The following is a 17,608-nucleotide window of genomic DNA, read 5'->3' on the forward strand; positions in this document are numbered from 1 at the left end:
AATCAAGGTCAACTCATGTCAAGGTTCATCTTGCCACTCAAAAATATACATGTGGTCCAAGTTTGAATGTTGTAGTTACTGACAAGAACATTTTAAAAGCTTTTCCTATATAAGTCTATATGAACCATGTGACCCCGGGGCGGGGCCATATTTAACCCGAGGAGGATAATTTGAACAAACTTGGTAGAGAACCACTAGATGATGTACATTACAAGTATCAAAGCCCTAGGCTTTGTGGTTTGGACAAGAAGATTTTCAAAGTTTTTCCTATATAAGTCTATGTAACCATATGACCCCCAGGGCGGGGCCATATTTGACCCTAGGGTATAATTTGAACAATCTTAGTTGAAGACCACTAGATGATGTCACATACAAAATATCAAAGCCCTAGGCCTGTGGTTTGGACAAGAGGTTATTCAAGTTTTTCCTATATAAGTCTATATAAACCATGTGACCCCACGGCGGGGCCATATTTGACCCCAGAGAAATAATTTGAATCATCTTGGTAGAGGACCACTAGATGATGCTTCATACCAAATATCAAAGCCCTAGGCTCTGTGGTTTTGGACAAGAAGGTTTTCAAAGTTTTTCCCTATATAAATCTATATAAATTATAGAAATAAACAAAGGGCCATAACTCACTCATAAATTGTTGAACCAGTCTGATTTTCAGGGGGACACAACTAGGGTACCAATACATCATTCTGACAAAGTTTGGTCAAAATCCCCCCAGTAGTTTCTGAGGAGATGCGATAACGAGAAATTGTTAACGGACGGACGGACGGACGGAATGACGGACGGACGGACCACGGACGCAGAGTGATTTTAATAGCCCACCATCATCATGATGGTGGGCTAAAAATGCCAGGTCTCTGTATCAAATCATTGTTCATTTGACTTTGACGATGTATTAATTTTCGCTAATATTCACGCACAGATCGACATGTCAAATCAAAAAGGTCCTAGCTAAAAGTTTAACCAGCTACAAGTTGCAAATTCCTCTGCAACGCGACTACAGACTCTTGTCTATCAAATCGCAAAGAAAATGCCCGGAGAAGTATCCAAGTTAATCCCGTGTCCAGGCGAAATTATTGATAGTTATATATTAAGTTCTATATCATATATTAAGTTATATATCAAATGATTGCTACCTGACAAAGATTACGTGTAAATAAAAAGTAAATCTCAAACTGAATCATTTACTACGACATGTTCATGTATTATTATACGAATATGTTTTAAAACTTATTATTTTAAGTAACAGATATAAAAACGATAACACAAACAAAATATATACATTGTTTAATATAAAAGCATGCTAATGGTATAAAAAGAAAAGTATTGCCACGAATATCTCATGAAAAGAACTTTAGAGAACAACAAAGTGTCAGTTTTATATTAGATTCAAGTAAAACTACAGACCTATAAATAGTGTATAACCCATGATTACAAATGAAGAGAGGGTCCGTTTTCCCCTTCAGTTCATTAAAACTAGAAAAATCACGTTTAACTATAAATGTACTAGCACATAGGATATGAATAACAATTTTCTAATTATTCGTGAATTGAAATGTGAACAACTGTGTACAAACAGTCAATAAAATCTACAAGAAGATCGAAAGCATATAACGCAACAAAACAAAAGTTGGATTGAGATTGTAGGTAATGAAATGTGCAACCATACACCAGCTACAGGGCTTTTTCCCCCTATAAAGCTACCACCCGTAAAAGGAGGCAATCCCAATGCAAAAAATTACGTTTTTTCCCCAATTCTCTACTTAAACTCCCAAACCATTGTTACTGCATATGTTTTCTTTGCTTTTCAACAACAGTTTTGCTATTTTGTTAACTGTTAAAATAAATAATCAGTTACCAATATACCATCAAACATTTTAAAATGTTAATAAAAAAGAAATCAAGTATATTTCGTTAAGTTTCCATTATTTCTAATTAAGACAAATTACAGAGGTATTTTCCTAATTATACCGGTGCTAGTGACATTCCCAAAATGATGAGAAAAAGGCCTGAGCTAAAATGGAATCCATTTAAAGTAAAACTAAATGTACTGCATGATCCTAAAAGACCAAAAATATATCAGCACTGAATTCAAGAAAGGTCAGTCATGTTTCGGCCGCCACATGACACTGTGACAGATGATGAATTCTGTAACAATAGCCATTAAAAGCAAAGAAGGCAACCAAGCAAAGTAATCGCAGTTTGACAGAAACTGTTCATGCGAGGCAATGAAATATGCAACATCCCTCACGCCCCCTTTGCGGGATTTTATTCTAGTAAAACTGAATTTACTCTATCATCCCTTGGAAACGACCTGAAGTTCTAACAACTTTGAATCTTCCTACGGTTAGAAAGTAAGTATTGCATATTTCTATAATCAAATATATGTTTAAGAAACAAAGTTAAACGAAATTTACACAATGTAGATTTAAATGAAATATTCTTTTCTCAAAAGTTCAGATATATTTATGATAAATAAACGGAAAACTACGCACACTATTGTAAATTTCGCTTGACTGATAACAATCTTTAAACGACAAATGTTGACAGTGTGCTCTTGCTCAAGTATTCTGTACGGCACCTATTTTAAGTAACAGCTAATTGGAATCAGGCAAACGTTATGCATCAACGGTCATAACCCATAATTCATTTATTACTATTGATGTCTTATTATCATCTTGCCATTCAATATATGGCATTTTTAATTAGCATAAGTTCTCTAATAACGGTCATGTATCGGTCAAGGGCCATGAGATTGTGCAAAATAATTAGTTTGCATCCGCCAATATAGCCCGAATGCTTATTAATCATCGTTTTAACGATACCTGTCGGCTTTTCTTGGTTGTTTCTTGTGATGTTTTCTATATGCAATATAAGTAATTTCAAACATGAATATCGTATGAAATAAACTAATTTCATTCAACACGTTTTACGACAAATAATCTATAAAAATGGTTTGTGCATAGATATGTGTTTAAATAAGAAATATCACATGTAATCAATAAATTATATGTGCTTGCATATTATGATATCATAAGGATCTTACTTGCATGCCTCTGTGTGACAGGGTTTTCCCTACCTGAGGGACAATGTGGAAGTGCAAACAACTGTCTCTCACAAGCAGACATTTAAGATCATTTTTCTTGCGAAGTTACACATATAGTTGGGGTTTTCCTGGCATCATGTGTATAGATTTTGACGTCATTGCAGTGCTAGTATCAAGTGACGTCACTTTAGTGCGCGCTATTCAAGACAAGTTTTTTTCCAGAAGAGATACAGGAATATCTATCCCTGGCACGTTGTCGGACAAATGTACACCTTCCCCGCTAGGTAAGCAAGAGATAAGAATATTTATATCCAATTAAAGTTTACGACTCAAAAAACTGTAATAACACACATTCACAGTTGAGCTACACTGGCTTTTAAATTTATGCTTATAAGTTTCTATTATAATTGCCTCTGATGCACAGACTCAATCAAAACGAGTCTGCTACTACTCTGTGAGCTACTTATAGATTTGAATATACAAAACTTTAAGCCAAATCAAGAAAGCAGTTCTTGTTTCGACGTTTTGTTTATTTATCTTATATCATATTAATATACAAACATCCGTAACGTAATGAATATTTCAATAATTATGTTGATATTACTTATAAAAACAAATGATTGGTATATCTCTAACTTATTCCAGAAATATTTGACTTCCGTATAATGTAAAGTGTATTGAGAAATTTAGAAAATAGCTGTGCTGCAGATTAGGAGACTTTTATAGCCCTGATAAGCATTGAGTAAAAAGGAACAGACATGTGCACACAAATGTACATCTGTTTAGGGGTTACCAGGTCTACCTTTGAAAATACTGTCGTTCATTTACTTCATCACCTATCAAAACTGGATGTTATTTTGTAAATTGCTAATAACCTATGTTGCAGGATAATCATTAATGCCTTATTTAAAGCATGCAATGAAAAAATCACATTCTGCATCTCATTTACATTTATAGCGTTTAGATGCACAGTAGGATTTACAGATGATTCATTTGTTGTAGTTAACTTAATGGAACTGTCTGCTCCCTGCAGATATTTGGCACAAAAATGCCACATGAAACTATAAAATTTCAGAAGTTAAACTTGTTAAGTATATAAACAAATTATTTTGTCCTGTAAACAAACAAAATTTACTAGAGGCAACGGACGGCTTATAAATGTACAAAAAACATAAGGAATGTTACGAAGCTAGTAATATGATTATATTTTCCACTATCTCGCCAAATTGCAATTTTGCCAATTAAATCTCCATTAGAATACATACACAACTAAATACCAATTAAGCAAAATGTTTACACTACTCAAAGCGTGGCATAATAATGTTTCTATGACTTTCTTATCAGTGCACTGCATCTCCCTGATAAGAATCTGTTTAAAAGTATCTGTCGACACAATGTCACCGTCGCAAATATGACATCAAAACTGTTTGTGTATCCCTCTAGAGTTTCATACACAATTAAAGGTCAGCCGTAGTTTTTCACCTTGCAGCAATCTTTGAACTGATAATAAGCCATAGGTAGCGTAGAATGTTAGTTATATTCCATCTGACAGTCAAAACACGATTGCAAATGATCTTAATAATATACTCTTTCCTTTTTCTGCTGTTTTTCCGTTTACTTGGCACTTCATACTCAGAACAACTAATTCAATACTACGTCAGGGGGACATGCGAGCGTGCCTCCGCATGAATTAGAATTTGAATTAACCCAGCAGCAATTAGTAGCATAATTATAAATGTATCACTTTAATGACTGAATTAGACCTTCTGGAGACTGCTCAAAGTGATCTTGAAGCTACAATTTTCAGTAGTTGTCAAGTGGACAAGAGTTATGATAAAGCGGCCATAGACATAACTCATCTATTACTATTGACATATTTTTAATAAATTGTCTTTCAATACATCATGATTTTAATTAACCTAAGCTCTTTAATAACGTCATGTAGCGGTCAAGAGCCATAAGTCAGATCAAATATTATGAGTCTGCACCTAAATGATTATTATTAATTGTTGTCCTATCAATACATGTCGGCTTTTCTGGGTCAAGATAGCTATCCGATACAACAGAACAACCCTGAAACTGGTACTACATCATCTTGAATTACCACGTTTCGCTGTGCAATGGCGTCTGCCCTAGTACAATGCATTCTGTGTATTCCAGCTGGCTTACGAAAGGTCGGTGGTTCTACCCATGTGCCCACCCGTTATGAAATAATGCACAGAGGGGCACCTGGGGTCTTCCTCCACAATCAAAGCTAGAATGTCGTCATATGACCTGATTGTGGGCGCAACGTTAAACCCAATAAAAACAAGTTTTAATTCATAGTGATAAACCTTCTTTCAGACATTTCAAGACAGAAGTAAAATATTTAAAATCAAATATCTTGATCATTCTTGGTACATTATAAAAAGAAAACAAACAGCGGAAAACTTTGAAGGAATACCTTAAAGTATTTAGCTCTATCTGTAGTGTTTTATGTTTCTACCAGAGAAAACAAAAACTCAATAGTCTTCATTTGCTTGATTATTTAAAAGACTGTATGCGTAAATAATATAATAAAAACATAATTAAGGGGGTTCTTATTTTAGCGATATTCAGTGTGACGTTAGGTATTGTTGAATTAAGGGTACAGCAGATAGCTAGTTTTAAGTTAGTTTAGAATGCTTTTAGGTTTCAGACGGTTTTGTTTTATGACAGATGACTACATGTTTCTGTGTTTTGTGCCGTCAGACATTCAGATGCTGTAATATTTTGGGCTATTTAAACTATAATGTTTCTCTTTTTTGTGTTCCCTCTTTCGCAGATTTTCTCTAGTTTGTATTCTCTCTATTTTGTATTCTCTCTTTTGCATATGTTCTCACTTAATCGGGCCTAAATATTGCAAATGATAAGTACAATCAACCTCTCCGAGAAAGTACAAAAACATAGTCTAACAGCTACTTGAAAGAAATACAAAATGTACAGTCTGAGTAAGACCAGAGCTTTCAGGTGTAAATTTTGTAACACTATCAAAACATTTCTTTTTTGTAGATGTTCCTGTTTTTGTTGGATATTTGTTTCTATTATCATATCAATATAAATGTACAAACGTCAACAATGCACTTTTCGGGAATCTTGTTTATCATGACTTATACAAAAAATATCGATATATTTCAATAACTTACCAATCGACGAAGATAATATATTAGATTTTGGACTGTCGAATAATACAGTGTGTACTTTGAAATACAGTTGAAGAGAGCTAGCAATGTTCACAGGTCCGTACAGTATTCACATCGTACTAGTTTTTTTTTCAGGCATTCACGAGAAAAGTGTTACAAAGCACTGTAACTATTTTAAGAAGTAATTTATTGCCGTTTATCTTTGAAATAATCGCAATTGAAAATTGTACAATAAATTGTTATTCACTTTTAATCATTGTGTGGGATGTCATTAATGTTGGGTACGGTGTTACAGACGAAAACTCATTTAAGTTTATGTCGTTTTAATGCATAGTGCGATTTATCTACAGGATATTTCAAACTATCTATCATTGCTTGTAGAATAAAATAGTTTGTTCTTTGTAGATATTTGGCATAACAATTTATGCCGTATGAAACTTCAAAAGTAAAACTTGTTTTTTTTTTTATGTAAACAAATTGCGTATTCCCCTAAAACAAATCAAGTTTACGATACTAGACGATAGTTATACTTTCAAAATGGTTAGGAAATTACCAATAAAGCAAAGATAAAAACATCAGTATTTCAACAATTTGCAAGCTGTCACATTCTAGTTAAAACTCTATTAGTACGGAATCACTAAATATCATTTAGAATACAATATTAGATTTAGCCCCATTGCAAGAAGTGGACCATTATTTCCGTTCGAAAGAGCGGTTTCCATACCATACAATGTCCCCTATGGTACTTGTGCCAAATAAAAATGTTTAGGTCGCTGACTTTGACCTCATCGATTTTGATTCGATATCTCGCCTAGGTTATTAAATTATACCTTTGCGGGGCTTACGGAAAGTTGGTGGGGTATTCCTCCGAGAAGTGACCATATCATCTAAATTGTGTCCCGATACGTTATTTTCCTTGGCAATGACACTGATTGAACAAAGGGAAACAAGAATAAATTGGGATAAATTTATCGAAGATAAACGCAGAATTTATCTACATTACATCAATGAAATGGGTATGCAGTAGCGCAGATCGTATGTGTCACATTTTCATTCCTTCTTGTCTCATTCAGATTTTTCACACATGGAAAAGTCCTCCATTTTCCTTTGTTTCTATGTGTTTTCCTCGATGTCTACTTCTACATTTCTGTTTACTTTCTGCAGGTAACCGGTACCGTTACATGTACTGTAGCAGATTTAAGTTTCACGCGTTAGTAGAACATACCTTTTACTATTTGATCTTCGTCTGAAATGTCAAGATAAAACTGGCCAATAGATTTATGGGTGATATTGTTGTTATGAACTGTAAGTAAAAGATTTGATATGAATCGCAGATAATGGCTGGTTTTCAAATATGTTTTCTATTTATTGTTCCACGTCTAACACAGCATTTATATTTTTGTTCAACTGCAACTCAATTCTATGAATGCCCCATACCGGTATGTTTGTTGTTTTGCAGGATGTTTCAGAAGATATAAGATTTCCCTATCTATCAGACCCAAGGGAAAATGTTATCATGTCTTCACATGCAAAACAAGTCAGTGACTTTTGAACTCTCCGCAACAGTCTGTAAAATTTAGTCGAATTAATATTGCATATGCATCTGTACTTTGATTTATGTTTGGATAAATGGCCTGAATATTCCAAATATTTGGTATGTTATACATAATTTATGAATACTGGGGTACGACTATTTTTTCATCTGTACGGTCTTACAACTTGTCTTTGGTATATTCAGTGTTATATATAATCTTCTTCTGGTTTTTAAGCGTTATTTTATGTAACTTTTATCAGTTAACACAATTATGTTGTAGAAAATGCAAGATTACATGACAATGGATATGTATACGAAAATACATTTTATGATTGTAAGGACCCACTGTTATAATTCATACACATGAAGATCACAGTAAATAATTAAAGTAAGAATACAGAATGTTAAAGCTCGCATCACTAAAAAACTGTTGTAAATTTATACGCTCATACACAATCTAATGTAACATACACAAAAAACAACTACTAAATTCATGCATATCAAAACAATCATATCTGCAACAGTGTTTCATATTCAGTAATGTCATATGCATAATCTTTCCTGTTATTATACCATATTATTTTAAACATACAACAATGTTGCCTTGGACTTATATCGTTTTTGACATATGCAGCTAAATTAAAGTATGTAAAATACTTTATAACTCTAAACAGTTAATCTGGTAAATTTGATGCCATAACTGTGAATTATGTATGCTGGACATAATGCCATTCACATGTAGTCAATGATTTAAACACATTTAAATACACGAAATATGTGATATGCTCTGAAACAGTTTGAAAGTATTTATTATCTGAAGTAATGCCTCAATTCTATATGAAACAATTATTGTCAAAAACGAAGTTATTCAAATTACAAAATTTCCGTCTCCGATTTCATTTAGTATGAGGTTCCGTGAAATGTTATACAAATTGCATTCCTGGTCGGTAGACGCAATAATTTAATATAAACTCTGGTGGAATAAAACTATTTCTATCTATTGTCTTGTTTTTAGACCAATTGATAAGTTTTCGTTCAAGCTTTGATCTACAAAAATATATATCCACAATCATTACCCACTAGTAACAAGATATGCAAACATTTTCATGACTGTGCAGCCTGTTTGCCCTAACGCAATAACCAGTCACACAGTTACATATAAAGCACACTCTAGACTGAAGTACGAATTTTAGACTGTATTCATATTATTATTATAACATTGTTATTTTTTATAATACAAGTATGCGTACAGTGTTTAAGCAACAGAAATACGCCATTTGTGACTTTTATTTCCGCTGATTAATAGACTTTAGCATCATATATTACATGGTCAGAATACCTTGCATAGAATAGATTATTTTCTAGTGAAATCACACTCGGTAAAATAACCATCATTTGCATTTAATTTCTTTCTGCTGAACGTTATACACTCTTAGTTTTTCATAGATCTCATACAACCTTAGAAACAACAACATTTCATACAAATAACTGACAATCTATTCCCATAATTTTTCCAGAACACTTGTTAGAATCTTCTTTTCAATTTACAGCGATACAAGCTCATATTAAAAGAAACATTTCAACCCCGTTTCTTTTAATCAAATGAAAACAACTCATGTACATTTAAAACGGGAGTCTCGTGCGCTATTATTCAATGTGACACAATAGTAACAAACTCAAATTTCAAATTCGCTTATTCTATAAAGCAATCTTAACTACCATTTTAAAATTGTAGATTACCTGTCGATGGTATTTCCACTTCTATGAACTCATTGGTGACGTGAAGCTCTAACACCTCTGCAACAGAAAAGAAAATAAAATTATGATTTTCTTGAGTGTATTTTTTCTTTCAAAATTAATGCATCTTTGTCATTTATCATAGACTTTTTCCATTAAGTCACGCTACAAAAGAAATCTGCGGAAAATCAAGATCTGTCTTTCGATTTGTAACTTGGAAAATGTGACAATTTAATTTCACCGTATGAAAAACTAAACAAAGCAGTACCACTTTGGTACTTTGCTCCTTAATTTTTCATTCTGATATTTCTACCTTTTTGTCAGTAGCAGCAACACAACACTTAACGGAATACCTTAACATGAAAAATAACACTCAGGGGTATGCCGTATCCTCAGAAAAGGCAATTGTAAAATGCAAATATTTCGGACGTCTGTCGGAGTTCAAAGGGATGAATCCATGCGCTATTTATATATGATAATTCTCTTAATTTGAAGTATTCGTTTTTTTTTTGAGACAGATTCTTTCAACATTTCATCGTTAATATATTTAAAGAAAATAAAAAATAATGAAATCATGAGAACAAGATATTGATGCAATCTATAGCATAGCTGTCGTATACACATTTGAAAAATTAAAAATCTATGAAAAAAAAATATCGATGCAAACCATAATATGGTAGTCCATATCTTAAGGTATTTGTCTCCAACATTTGGTATCAGCAAACATTTATTTCAAACTTGATTAAAGAAAATAATATCCAATTCGGTGGCTACATTTATGTCACTTGTCAAAACGAAATTTGTATTCTTCATGGCAGAAAATACATTATTTGCCATTTATTTTTTCATTTGCACTAACCAAGTTATATACATCTGAATAAAGCAGTAATTATCGACAGTGAAATTCAACAGAAACGCACTTAACAAATAGACTCAGATCAAACGAACAATCGACTGGAAAACTTTGCTTCAAGCATCTCGTTCATTTTTAACTCTCTCTCACACTCTCTGTTACGTTTATGCTGTCAGATATTAGAGAGCTGGAAAGACCAATATTTGTATATCTACAAACCGCCAGAAATATGAATGACCGTTATCATGACAATATAAGAATTATTGATATTGGAGGGAAATAAAGTGAAAGAAAATTGTCCAGAACTGTTCACATTTAATTGTTCTATTTCAAATTTTTTAGTTATATCAGAGAATTACGATATATGTATAAAATGCTGATGAAAAATGTTGTTTTATTGCATAGCCCTCTGTCTGTGTTTGGGGTGCTCTGTGCTTCCGGGAAGTCTACCCTTACCATTTTAATACACATCACAACCAATAACGTGTGAGCTCAGGAATCAGAGTATATGAATATTTAAATGTTTAAACCCAAACAGATATTTAAAGAAAGCCGAAGTTAATCAAAATTTCTGAAGAGAGATACGTGATATTTTGAAAAGAGACACGACAGAATGTTCTGACATTAGCACTGAAATCTATCTGGCCCAAATGGCTATATGATTGATAGGCAATAAAGCAAGAGATTCCATTAGGGTATTTCATGTTGATTGAATACATGCCATTACTAATATTGCGTACAGAAACAATTTAGAAGCAATGACAATCAATGTCATAGTTGACAAATTGTTTATTATATAATAACACCAATGAACGTTTATTCTGTTTGAAGTCTCAAATCAATATGACTGCTCATACATGATGATATTGCTATTGGAATAAGATTTAAATTCAAGCACATTTGTTTGTTAATTTGTCCATTATAAAAATAATATTGCATAATCAATGGAGAAATATGTGAAATAATCAAGAAGGTAATATATATGAGCCTGTAACACTGACAATTAAATGACGCATATGTCTGAAGGTTATGAAATATTACTTTCTGATTCAACATTATTACATAAAAGCATGCCAGCAGACGAATGTAAATCCGGTTTGAAATTGATTTCTCCGAGTCTCAGAGTTGACATGTTTATATAAACAACATCATAGATAACGAAAAATAAATGTTTCTACAAAACTAACATGACACCCACTAAACAAAGGTCATACATTTAAGTGACAAATATAAGTATTGTTTTAATGTTGAACAAGCACTTTTTAATGGCCTAAACATATTTGCGAAAATATTTCGAAATACCAATCAACGTATTGATACCAAAGATAGCACACATTTGCCCTAAATAGATAACATACATATTTAATTTTAGTATCTTCCGTATGACAGTGTCGGAATATTTTTACTTTACAAAGTAAATATTCTAGATGTCGTTTATAAGTGTTATGAAATAGCCAACGACATGGAATTTTACAAGAAATATTTAAAGCAAACAATTATTAATATTATCTTGCCTCAATATTCTTTTATTTCGCAGTTTAGCTCAGTGCATTCATTAATATCACTGACAAATGGACGACATCATTTTTGCTTTAATTAGACAATACACCGTTCACTTAGCAATGTCTCTAGGAAAACGTAAAGATATGAAGCAGTATCTACATTTGAGCCGTGCCATGAGAAAACCAACACAGTGGGTGTGCGACCAGCATGGATCCAGACCAGCCTGCGCATCCGCGCAGTCTGGTCAGGCTCCATGCTGTTCGCTTTTAAAGCCTATTGGAATTGGAGAAACTGTTAGCGAACAGCATGGATCCTGACCAGACTGCGCGGATGCGCAGGCTGGTCTGGATCCATGCTGGTCGCATACCCACTATGTTGGTTTTCCCATGGCATGGCTCATTTATAAATATTATATGAACCAATGTGTCTGGTTGTATGTAAAATAAATCAAATCCCAGAAGAAAGCAGGTGAAACCTGATAGAGAATAAGCTACTAATCGTTTTAATTAATCACAGTAGCACATTGTTTATATGAATGACATCTGATATATGTTTCGTTTGCAATGGAAAAATGGATCTAATTTCAATTACACTTAAAACGCTTAATCACCTAAGTCAACCCACATAATGCTTGTAACATTTTTTACAGAACTGTGTTTGATATTTGGTAAAATACTTTTTTCCTGCAGACTTCTTTTGCACAATTTCCACAAAACAAGCATCAAAGAGATAGTAACTTTAATCTTTTAATTATTGTCATTTAGTCTTGACACATGCTTGTGTATTATAAAACTTTGGTGGAACACTCCGCATACTATGCCACAGGGTATATTGCATATCTGGACGTCAGTATCACTTTAAAAGCATGACTGGCACAATAATGCAGCCGTAAAACACTCGCACGTAATTCTGGGGGTTATCGGTTTGATACCCGTATAGTAGGGCATATGTCACCCCACATGGAAGTATGGGTATATGTTACTGTATACACGTACATATTGCCTGAACGCAAGTGCCCAAATGGCCAAAATGAAGCCAGTGGATATTCTTATCATTCACAAAAGGCATGAAGCATTTTTTTGTAACTTAAAAGCATACACTTTTGCCTTATTCTATACATTTATACAAGGAAAGAAATATTAATATGCATCTTACTTAAATGTGGGATGTTTTTAGAAAATAAAAGTCAGAATTGCAAGCCTACGAGGCAGAGGCAGCGCAATGTCCACCTTTCCTTCCTACATCATAAATGAAGACGAATAGCGTCCAGGGAAGTAAATTCATGAATATGCATTTCATATAGGCAGTTGCAGTTTATATAAACTTTAACTGAAAACTTGTCTACTTGGCCGCGTTTAGTCTAGATATCCTTGCATGTACTTAACTATTTAGCAAAACAAATTTCTATCTAAAAATACAGCACAAGGTTTCTCCTCCAACAAAAATTTTTGAAATTAATATTATTTCGATATTTAAGATTAAGCTAATAATTTTAATTTACATATTTGCGTTCCGATCCTGCTGATATTTTCATTTGTAGATAAATTTTGCAAGTCTTTTCACATGCCTGATTTTCTAAAGTTAAGATGAAATTGTCTCCACCCAAACAAGATTATATCAGTTAATGTTAGAAACATATTTAAATGCCACGATGGTAAGTGCTGATATATTTATAGGTGACTTTGTAGTTGTATCAGGTGAAATGATTGTTAAGATGTAGAAGAAAGATGAACTTCATACCTCTGTAGATAAATATTGAGAAGGAATTAAAATATGAAAAACATTTTTATTTTTTCTTTAATCTGTTACATTTATGTACTGCAGGTTTCTTGCAATATCCAGGAATGATAATGCATTTGTCAGCAATCCATTATTATATTGAATAGAATGAGATCGCAGTTTCACAAAGAAAGCGCTGGACTTTTGAGTTTTTCATTAACAATTTATGCAGTAAATAACATGACGTTGTAGAAAAAAATACGCCTCTGAAATTTAACGAACGTCTATAACATTGATGTTCTGTTGGTTCTAATTTGATTTCAAGTACGTTATCTCTTTAAATTGGAACATTTTAAAAATATTTGTATATTGCATTGGTGTAAGTTTTGCCTCCGTACATGTTAGAGTTGTTAAAAGAAATACCTTAACACATTTTGCAGATAAGTGATTATGTAAATTTCAGTCAGGAAATATCGTTAAGAATAGTTTGATTAAACAACAGAGAAGTGTACATTTAAAAGTCAACTTCTGAATAAAGAGGCTGACTAAAATTCGGCATAAACAGGAATTCTTCAAAAACCAACCTGACACGTGACAGGTCAATGTGCAAATCGTTATAGACATTTTCTGCGGTACGAGATACCGCTTCACTAATTTTAATTAAATTTAGATTTTGTAACGTTACTGATTCATCATGTAAGATATAATTAATATATAAATCATTAATCCCTAATAAATAAATAATGCCTAGGCAAAAACCTAACGAATACTATTGGAAACACCAGAAGAAGCTTTGTTTCTGCATAATTTATTGTACAGTGTAGGCGGGTAAAAGATAAATGAGCCGTGCCATGAGAAAACCAACATAGTGGCTTTGCGACCAGCATGGATCCAGACCAGCCTGCGCATCCGCGCAGTCTGGTCAGGATCCATGCTGTTCGCTAACAGTTTCTCTAACTCCAATAGGCTCTGAACGCGAACAGCATGGATCCTGACCAGACTGCGCGGTCTGGATCCATGCTGGTCGCAAAGCCACTATGTTGGTTTTCTCATGATGCGGCTCAAATTATCAACATTGATGCAATTTTGTAGATTGGAATGATGAAGTGAAAGATAATGTCACAAAAAAAAAGAAAATGCAGCAGCGAGGGCGTCAATGACACTGATGATAATCGTACTTGGAGGAATGAAAGGCAGATGTTACTTGGATAGCGAAATGTATTAATATATAACTATGGCTAATGGTACTTAGAACTTTTAAAGTAGATTAAATATTGTTACGTAATTTGAATTGCAGGATAATTAATAAATAGACTAAAGTCATTATGAAAAGTGCATTTGGTTTTTGAATATCTAGTTCCTCATTTGTATAAGTTTCGCAGCTGAAGCACTGATGACATTTAACTGTTTATGGCTTCCAGCTTCTCCTTTCATTAAAGATTTAAGTCCGGTGACCAGAAACAGCTGTTTGGCTTACGAAAAGCGACCAGTACAATGGGATTTTTATCCTTCCTCATCTATATTAAGCAAATGGTCTTTAATTACGCATGAAAGAATAACAAAAAGACCGTGTGTTCAATTCCGCGAAAAGAAACAGTGAGACATTCATTTTGTGACTTTTTCCTCACATCAAGAGTGATTTGAGCCGCATGCTACATTTATAAACTGCTGATCCTATCCCAGGTCGTCTCGACAGGTCAGTGTTACGGATTTGATTTATAATAAAAGAAAACAACGAAAAACACCGAAGGCTTTGTGTATCATGGTAGATAATGTTTACATAGCTTTCTGTACAATAAGCTACTGGAAAGCTAGAAACGAAATAATCTATCACAATTAGCACAGAGGGACTCTTTCTTACTATTGATAGTATGAGGCGCCATACATAATATACTATGCGTTTCGGCATAGGTTACAGTTACGAATTATTAAAATATAACATTTCAATATGATCATATCAGATCTGCATATATGGAGGAAAGATGCTAATTAAAGATGATTATCTAATGCAAAAACAAGAATCCTGTCACAATCGGGTATAACTGTTATTGCGGTTTTAGCCCAGGAGTTTATTTACCTTATGGCTATCTACATGTGTCGTTTTCCTTGTGCGGATAATGTTTGCCACAGATCTTTCAGTCTCGGTTTTGTTCAATAGCAGTAACAAATGTATCGACCGCTTACAAGCATCATAATGCAATCCGTAAACTATTTGTACTGTATACCAGAAAACAACAACAAAAAAAAAAAAAAAAAAAAAAAAAAACCCGCATCATCTACAATCTAAATCGTTTTTGTCTTCTAGCTTATACACCCAAAGATATCTGTATAATTATCTTTGATGACTCCATCAGTTAAAATTATGGCCAAATGTCAGTCTGAAATATGTTAGTCCAACAGGCTCAATACAGAACAAATAGCTCTGTTACAGAAATATTCTCCTTAACAAATCAATCTATAGTTTATGCGAAGAGCTATATGTCATCTCGTAATCTATGACATAAATTGATGACAGACCTTACAAATACTTTCTCCTTTGTCAAAAATGATCGTTTTCTTTTTACTGCTGTTGTCGGCCAAAGTAAGTACTCCGATTTTATGTTACAAAAAGTATGGACTTCTTTTTTTTCGTCTGGCTTACAAAAATACATTCGACATATATTTTAGCATAGTTATAATCTTAAGGCAGTCAGTCTCCATTTTACGATTTTACTAAACAAAATTTGACATATTGTTTAGTATCATCAAAATAAGTATTAAATATATCTATGACAAGACTTAAATGTTGTTTTCTTCGCCAAGGTTTACGTCACAACGGCACAGATATAAGGTCATAAGACCTATTTAACCTTTTTACTGTTGGGGAAGACCTCAGGTAGAGTTCCGGGTTTTATTTCCGGCACGAGGGCACCGGCACGGTATTACAACCAACTTTCTGTAAAGCCAGCTGTAGAGCTTCGTTGTAAGACTGAATCCTAAATCCCAAGCAAATTTTCGAATCCAAAACTCTGAGCAAGTGATAACCATTCAACAGGCAATATAGACGAATACATTTTGGTAAAATCTTAATAAATGACTGCTCACAAAGAGGGTAATAAGTGTGTATTTTAAAGACGGCTCGCCACAAAATTATTATAAATTCGATGTGTTTATCAAACACAAACAACCAATGTATAGTACAAATAATTCTATAATAATGTAAAACTGATACAGTCGAACTTCGTTCACTGGAACTCGACGGGACCAGCAAAATTTGTGTGAGTTACCGATAGTTCGAGCCATCGAATGAAATGTATTAAATAAGGATTTAGTAAGGACCTGACAATGAGTCAATAACTTGTCTTTAAATAAACCTTAACTTGTACACATTCACATGTGTGTTACCTATTACATTTAGAGATGGAAAGGACCAAACTGTATGATACCGAACATGCATTTTCACATTCATCGTCAGAGGGAGTAAACAAAATATATCAAAATGAGTACACTTATTTAGACAGTCAGTGAATATTAGTTTCAACAGGCCATAGGTTATTTACATGAAAATCCTATGTTCAAATATTTCTATTTATTGTAGTTATTATCAAAACTTGAAAGAAACATTTGTATAGAAAACAACATAACTTTTCCGACAGTGTTAAACTGATTTTCTGGTTTCGAAGCTTTCATAGTTGTAAATACAGGTACTTTGCATCCTTTTTCAGATACAAAACAATGACAAAACGAAATGAAATGAGTGATCCTTTTACCGTTTATAAAAAAAATCCAAACTAAAACATAATACAGATTATGATGTAATTGGAGCATTTCATGCATTATTGTAATTACTAAAAGCATGCATGATTTTGCTGCTGTTGCTTTTCCAGACATTGCCTTTCTCAAATACTGAAGTCTGCATTATTCAGTGCTTTTATTGCAATTACAATTATGCTTAAATTAATGAAATGACAGAATGAAATTTACAATTTCAATATCCTATAATTACGAAGCCGTTTTGTCAAAAACTTGCTTTTAATCACATCATTCAACCTTGTACAATT

At 33.2% G+C, this 17,608-nt stretch overlaps 1 protein-coding gene across 1 annotated transcript in view; it reads right to left on the reverse strand.

Moving 5' to 3' along the window:
- The window catches only part of LOC123564619 (FMRFamide receptor-like), a 212,921-nt gene that overhangs the window by 119,176 nt on the left and 76,137 nt on the right, over positions 1-17,608 (reverse strand). Inside the window, exon 2 of the mRNA XM_053537281.1 lies at positions 9,497-9,553. The gene's annotated coding sequence lies outside the window, so the exon portion shown is untranslated. The remainder of the gene's footprint in view (positions 1-9,496; positions 9,554-17,608) is intronic.

The sequence above is a fragment of the Mercenaria mercenaria genome, chromosome 2 (assembly GCF_021730395.1).
Source record: "Mercenaria mercenaria strain notata chromosome 2, MADL_Memer_1, whole genome shotgun sequence".
In the NCBI taxonomy this organism is placed as follows: Eukaryota; Metazoa; Mollusca; class Bivalvia; order Venerida; family Veneridae; genus Mercenaria; species Mercenaria mercenaria.